The following is a 7,342-nucleotide window of genomic DNA, read 5'->3' on the forward strand; positions in this document are numbered from 1 at the left end:
GGGGAGAGGGCAGGAGAAGGGGTTGGGGGAAAGATGGATCAGCCATGATTGAATGGTGGAGTAGACTTGATGGGCTGAATAGCCTATTTCTGGTCCTATAACTATGAATTAAAGCTGGTAAATAGATGCCATTCTCAACTCTACAGCAGACCTAAAGAGTAATACAAGATCAATGTAAATGAATTATTTCTCTGATAACTAATAACTACAAAAAAACTAAACTTTAGGTAGAAATTACAATGTAATTAATAGACAATTTAGACATTCTTAAATATGTTAATCCACATTAAAAGTAGATCACAAATTAAATGACAATTTACAAAGGAACGTTCTTTAATTTCTGTAGGAAAGAACTGCAGATGCTGGTTTAAATCGAAGGTAGACACAAAATGATGGAGTAACTCAGTGGGACAAGCAGCATCTCTGGAGAGAAGGAAAGGGTGATGTTTCAAATTGAGACCATTCTTCCTTCTCGACCCGAAAATTCACCCATTCCTTCTCTCCGATGCTGCCTGTCCCGCTGGGTTACTCCAGCATTTTGTATCTACGTTCTTTAATTTCTGTTATGTTTGATGGAATTGGGCTGTAAACGGCAATGTCACAATTGCTTTATCTGTCCAAAGCAAATGCAGCAGAGCATCGGCAAGAATTTACTTATAAATTCACTAGTAGCCCACATAATTTGAAAAATTCTGTAAATCTGAACAGCAAAACACAAATTTAATGCAGAACCTCAAAACATACTGGAAATAACAGATCTGGCAGCAAATAAGATCAACCCAAAATACTAACTGATTTTCTGTTGCAGATGCTGCCTGTCGCAGATATTTCCTGAATTTGCAGTTTTTTTGCTTTTTGACAAAATAAAGAAAGATATTCTAACTGAGAAATATCACTCACAAAATAGTCATCTTTCCAACCAACATAACGATCTATAAACAAGTTATGTTGACATGACTGGTTTCCCAGTTGTGCTATACAGTTGGCAGCAATACAAACTAAATGAGCTATTTGTAGATGCCAAAAGAACACAAAAGTAAAACCTACACATCAACAAGTTATAAGATCACCTTAGAAAGGTACCATCTCAAGGCATAATTATGCACAATACTGCAAGGCACAGTTAACTGTCAATACACTGATGTCACAGCTACAAAGCTATGAAGGTAGAAAACTAAAAACCTCTGCCAATAACAATGAAAACAAAACTTCCCAATATAAACAGAAAATCACCAGAAAGTCAAAGTACAGAAGAGGAATGAGGGCATAGCGTTTTATTAAGTGGGCACTGGAAATGAGCCACGAATAGTGATGGAAAAGGGGGTAGTTGACACATGTGAAGTCCAGTATTTCAATCTGGGCCCAGTTTCACTGGAGGATTAAAGGGTTTAAGTAAGACAACAGGACTTGACCAGCTGTCAGTTCATAGTGCACAAACATCAGGCACAGGCGGAGGTGTCCCACACTCCACAACCGGTCGACCATTGAGACACGTCATCAGAAGTGGTTTGGCATACAAAACATGTAAAGAATAAATTCGAGGGTGGATGGAGCAACAGGCACATGGAGCGGATTGGGACAGTGTCATGCCTCTCTGTTCCTTACGTAAAGGTGCCCATACACAAGAAAGCGTCACTGTCACCTCCATCAACCATTGTACCCATTTCCACTTGCGCAAGGGGGGGGGGGGGGGAGGTGAAGCAGGTAGCCATGGGGGAGGGGGGGGGGGAGAGGTGCACCTGTGGACTGTGTGGATGGGAGTCGACTGTGGGCAAGGGTGGGGGTTAAGGGTATCCGTGTACAGGGCGGAAGGAGCATGCGGCTCCGGGTCGGGGGGTAAGGCGGGTTGCAATCTCGGGATCGCACAGCATTAAAGGTAGGGGGAGAGTCAGAACGTGACAGAAATAGCCTCAGAAAGAGACGGCAACAAAATGAGGCTGAAGAACCCTTGTGCGAGACCGAATTAAAAACGCTCAACGGGTCGGGCAACATCCGTAAAACTGAGGTTTGAGATCAAATTCCATTCTACGTTGCCTGGCCCGCTGAAAGTTTGCAACATTTTCCATGTACATCTCAGATTTCCAGCATCTGTAATGTCTTGGCTTTCACCGGCCGGGTGGCCGCTTGACTCACCAAGGCACCGGTTGCTCAGCTGCCTCCGGGCAACCGGCAAAGCGCGGCCCATGCCATGGCGAGGGGGCAGCCGCGGCCCGGCGGGGAAGGGGAAGGGCAGAGGGTAGCCGCCGCTGCCCGGGATCAAGGGCCCAGCGTCTCTCTAACCCCACGATCATTGCCGGTGCCATTCCCTTTCCAATCGTATCTCCATATGGGAAAGACAAAACACTCACTGACGCGTTCATTTATTTATTTCCCCCACAAGAGAGGAGGCGGAGGGGATCGGCGCCACGCAGCCATCACCTCCATCTTACCTGCCCGCGCGTCCCCGTCACTCCGAACCCGCGCTCCCGCTCGCGGCCCCGCGTCTCACCTGCTCGAGCTCCGGTCCCCTCCGACCCGACATCCGGGCACTGTCACAGCTCGCACTGCGCCGTCGGCCTGATCTCGGCAGCGGCCACAGCGCGTCGTTGTGTTCCCTCCGCCCACGGCCTCCCGCGCGTCCCCCCGCTATCGGCCGCCAGCCGCGGTGCAGCGGCACTCTCCAGAAGAAAGACTTTCTCCGCCGAATTCACCACATTGCTGGCTTCCATCAAGAATCACAAGCTTACTTGCCCGCCTCTAGACCGGTACGTCCACTGACTCTCCTTCCCTCACCCTTTTATTGTACGAAGGTATCACAAAATGCTGCAGTAACTCAGCAGGTCAGGCAGCATCTCTGGAGAGAAGGAATGGGTGACGTTTCGGGTCGAGACCCTTCTTCAGACCCAAACGTCACCCGTTCCTTCTTTCTTTCCAGAGATGCTGCCTGACCTGCTGAGTTACTCCAGCATTTTGTGAATAAATACCTTCGATTTGTACCAGCATCTGCAGTTATTTTCCTACACTACTTTTATTTTACGATCTTGCCTACTAAACTGTGCTCTGGGATATGAAAGTTTGCAAAGGATTTTCTCCAGTTTGTGAACCTACATTCATGACTGATAGTATCTTAGCCTTCGGGTCAAAACTCCAGGGAAAGGTACAATAATGCAGACTGACAATGTAATAACGAGGGACTGCTGCAAGAGCTGCAGAAACAGAATGGTGCATGAAAGAGGCTATGTTTACATTTCTCTTGGTGAAACATGTCCCAGTGTACTACTAGTAAAAATGGATTTATCCCCCTTCTGCTTATATATTGATCGACATCAGCACAGACGAGGATTCAGGCACGAAATGACATTTTGAGAGTGTTCTCAGTAAAATATATCGTCATGTTTGTCTCTTTCGTACGTCCACAACCTGCATGGTCACATGGAGAACATTAAAATATCCAAACTGACAGAAATAGAGGTTAGGTTGAAACTAGGGTCTGAGGGGCAGTTATGTGTACAACAACCTCTAATTGTTGTACACATAATGTCACTTTACCATTCAAAAGATCGAGGGTGTTTCCCTGATGTTCAACGATCTATCAAACTCATGCCGAATATACTGAATTACTGAGCAGATAATTCTTGTACAAACTTCCGAGAGAAGTAGCTTCGCTTCATCTCACTCTAAATGACTGACAACATTGGTATAATTACAGGAGAATGTATACAATACTTAAATCACTGAGAGATGAAAACAAAAATGTCAATACAATAAAGCTAGCACCTTGGTGTGGGTGCTTTCTTGCCAGATTATATTATTCTTAATTGATTTAATGTGTGAAATATATTTGCAAAAATTGAGCAAGTAAAATTTTGATGAAGATGTAAAACAGATTTAGTAAAATAAGCCTAAAGGGCTGTTAGTCTTTACCATTTTCTATTTTTGAGCAGATTTCTGGAAATGGCTGCATATAACTTAGAAACAGGTTGGAGAGCCGGAGGGGAGCTTGTGTTGGTTATTTTATGCACATGAGCACCGTTCAGCAGTGACATGGGTGAGAGAACAGCAGCAGCACGTTGCATACTCAAACTGCACTGGATATGGCCCAAAGGTGCGAAGCTGAACAGAATCTTGTATCTTGTGGTCATCACTTCTGAAGAGTTCACCAGGGACTATACTGGAAGTTGACGAGAGTGGGTCTGGTCTAGAGGGGGCTGTGCCGTCTGTGGGCCTGGATGGAGGTCTTGAAGGTTGTGTGCATGTCGACAGAGGATTGTGGGAGGGCATTCCAGAGGGAAATTGCTTCAGAGAAAAATGACTGGATGTAGGGAGTAGATGTGTGTTGTTGAACTACGTTGCTTGTTGTGGCTTCTTCTGGATCTTGTTGTTTTCTCTTTGACGTATAAGTCAGCATCGAGGTCGATGTCCTTGTTGATGATCTTGTGAAGGGTAGTCAATCTGAGCATCTGGCGTCTGGTTTCAAGAATTCAGTAATCTTGAAATAACAAGATCATAGGGTTTCTAAACCACATGGTAAAACACCACTATTCTCTGAAATCCTGCAACATATAGTGGGATACCTTGCAAGTTTAAAGCATGTGGTAGCAAGTTGGTCTGTGCATGGCAACTTAAGAAGATTATTCCTTCCTCCATTCAGTAGTTGGTATGTATATGGCGATGTAAGCTAGTCAGTTCTAAGTTGCGGAGGTGATGGTTAGGGCAAAAGCAATATGTATGGAAGTGTGAGGCCAGAGTTGCCATGGGGATAAATTGCTGGTCATCTGGATGATAGATTGCCGAGGGCAGTTAGAGAGAACAAAACAAAGACATACAAAGCAGTAGAAAGTGGGTTGGGCTACGGTTGTGGACAGCAAAAACAAATTTTGACTTCCAGATGCCTTCGGATGGAAGATGAGGTGTTGCTCCTCAGACTTAAATTGGGCTTTGTTACAATAGTACAGAAGGCCACAGACCAATAGTCAGAAAGGAAGTGAGATGGAAAATTAAAGTGGCAGCACTTTAATCATTAAAAGCACCTACATGTGAAGATGGCAGTATACATCATCAAGGATCCTCACCAACCAGGCTATGCCCTCTTCGCATTGCTACCATCGGGCAGGAGGTACAGAAGCCTGATATCCCAAACCACGGGGTTCAACAATAGCTACTTTCCTGCAACTCTAAAAAGTTCTTGCACAAACCTAATCTTACTTCGGAAACAGAACACTACACCTGTTCCACTACCATCAATTTATTTTCTTATTGTATATTTTTGCACAAATGTCTTGTTTTTTTTGTACAGTCCTTCTCTTTACATTATCTTATAGAATTTGTATAATTTATGTATAACGTGTATAATTTATGTTTTTTATGAATGTCTGAAATGTCTGTCTGAAATGTAAAAGCAGTAGTCTGGAAATTTATAATTAAAACAGAAAATGTGAAAACAGGCGCCATTAGAGAAACATAATTAATGTTCTAGGTCGATGATTCATCGAAACTGGGAAAACATTTTAAACTGCAGAGAAGGGGAAGGGTGAAGTGCAATTACTGATTGGGTGGAGACCAAGCAAATCCACATAACTGGGATAGTTTGGATGCTGTGTAAGAGAGTGCTGAAGGCTTCGTAATCATTGTTGGTCTGTCATTTGAAAATAGAGGAATGAGAGCGAATGGAGGAGAAAAATAAAAAAAACAATTATTGAAAATGTCAATGCAGAACACTGCAGATGCAGAAAAGCAAGTAAAAGAGAATGCAGGAAAATATTGTGTTAAGTATTTTGATGACGTAGGGGTGGGTGGAGGCATCCCAGGACAAACTGGTGCTTGGTGAAAGTTTAGGGAGTTGCCTTAATGGTACAAACATGTCCTGCAGGACATTAATTCAAAATGACCAATTATGCCTCCGAAGACAGTTGGAATATTTTCAGTATTAATAACACCATATAAATACCAGACATAATGTGCATCAGATGAGGCTCAGATGTGGTCAGTTTTTTAGGCGTTTGAATTTAGAACACGAGGATTCCAAGATCTGGGAGAATTATCAAGCACAAAGCTGTAGTTGTGTAATGAAAGAAAGCACCAGCTCTCGCAGCCAAGACTCATTCATATGATTAACGGTTCATGGTGGCGTATTGAAGAGCTGTGGTTTGCGGGCAGGAAACAATCTTACCTCTGATATTTTATTGATGGTACAGAAGAACAACAGTAGCAAAAATGAATTATGGACAAGACTTGTTTTACTCGACTGTTTCTGAAACTAGCATCTATACTGTGACTTCCAGCAAATCTATATCTATGGTTTCCTTAGATCAGGGTTACATTTGAGATTATTTCAACACAGCAACTGTAATGTTTAAGAAAGAACTGCAGATGCTGATTTAAATCGAAGGTAGACACAAAATGCTGGAGTAACTCAGCAGGTCAACCGGCATTTCTGGAGAGAAGGAATGGGTGACGTTTTGGGTTGAGAGCCTTCTTCAGACTGATATCAGGGGAGTGGGCGGGACGGAGATAGAATGGAGTCAGAGACAGCAAGACTGGTGGAAGATCTGGGATGGGGGAGTGGGATGGAGACAGAGGAAAAGCAAGGGCTATTTGAAGTCAGAGAACTTAATGTTCAAACCGCTGGGGTGTAAGCTACCCAAGCGAAATATGAGGTTCTGTTCCTCCAATTTGCGCTGGGCCTCACTCTGACAATGGAGGCGGCCAAGGACAGAAAGGTCAGATTGGGAATGGGAGGGGGAGTTAAAGTGCTGAGCAACCGGGACATCAGGTAGGTTGAGGCGGACTGAGCGGAGGTGTTCAGCGAAACGATCGCTGAGCCTGTGCTTTGTCTCGCCGATGTACTGCAATGTTTCATTGGACAACTATGTAGGGAGGTACCTGAAATTACATTGATTCAACTTCTAGCAATTTTGGAGCAGTTTGTGTAAAATATAAACCTACCTTCGATACACAAAGTTGTCAGCAATGATGACCAAGAGAGGAATCACATTTACAATAATGGAAATTAATTTTCCTTACCATTTTGTGAAGGTACCTCATCAAGTTTTAATGATTTCATTGTCCACTTCGATCACTTATCGAATAGTGCCCTGTGGAATTGAAGTTAAATCGGATTGCATCGTTGAATTAACATTTTTCTGTTTCAGTTTGTGCATTTAGGGGTAATTACACCTTTTCTCTTTTCGGACTTGCAAAAGTGGACACAAGATCAGAATTAATTCTGCTTTTCATTGCTACTGCTCTCAATTAAACACTAAATTTTGTTTTTAAGCTGACACCAACCTGACAGCAATTAACAGGGTAAAATAAAACACATTGTAAAAACCCAAACATGGCAGTTTAGTTACATCCTGTGACA

At 43.4% G+C, this 7,342-nt stretch overlaps 2 protein-coding genes across 4 annotated transcripts in view; both read right to left on the reverse strand.

Moving 5' to 3' along the window:
- cnsta (consortin, connexin sorting protein a) overlaps positions 1–2,688 on the reverse strand; it is a 43,256-nt gene extending 40,568 nt beyond the window's left edge. For 2 of the 3 annotated variants that reach the window (XM_078405367.1, XM_078405368.1), the window contains exon 1: positions 2,489–2,688. The gene's annotated coding sequence lies outside the window, so the exon portion shown is untranslated. Of the gene's footprint in view, positions 1–2,429; positions 2,461–2,488 lie in introns of those variants that run through there. The other variant, XM_078405369.1, reaches the window with a different exon arrangement.
- Positions 1–7,342, reverse strand: part of adss2 (adenylosuccinate synthase 2) — a 612,379-nt gene that overhangs the window by 495,014 nt on the left and 110,023 nt on the right. The gene's annotated exons all lie outside the window — the stretch shown is intronic.

This window comes from Rhinoraja longicauda, chromosome 9 (genome assembly GCF_053455715.1).
Source record: "Rhinoraja longicauda isolate Sanriku21f chromosome 9, sRhiLon1.1, whole genome shotgun sequence".
In the NCBI taxonomy this organism is placed as follows: Eukaryota; Metazoa; Chordata; class Chondrichthyes; order Rajiformes; family Arhynchobatidae; genus Rhinoraja; species Rhinoraja longicauda.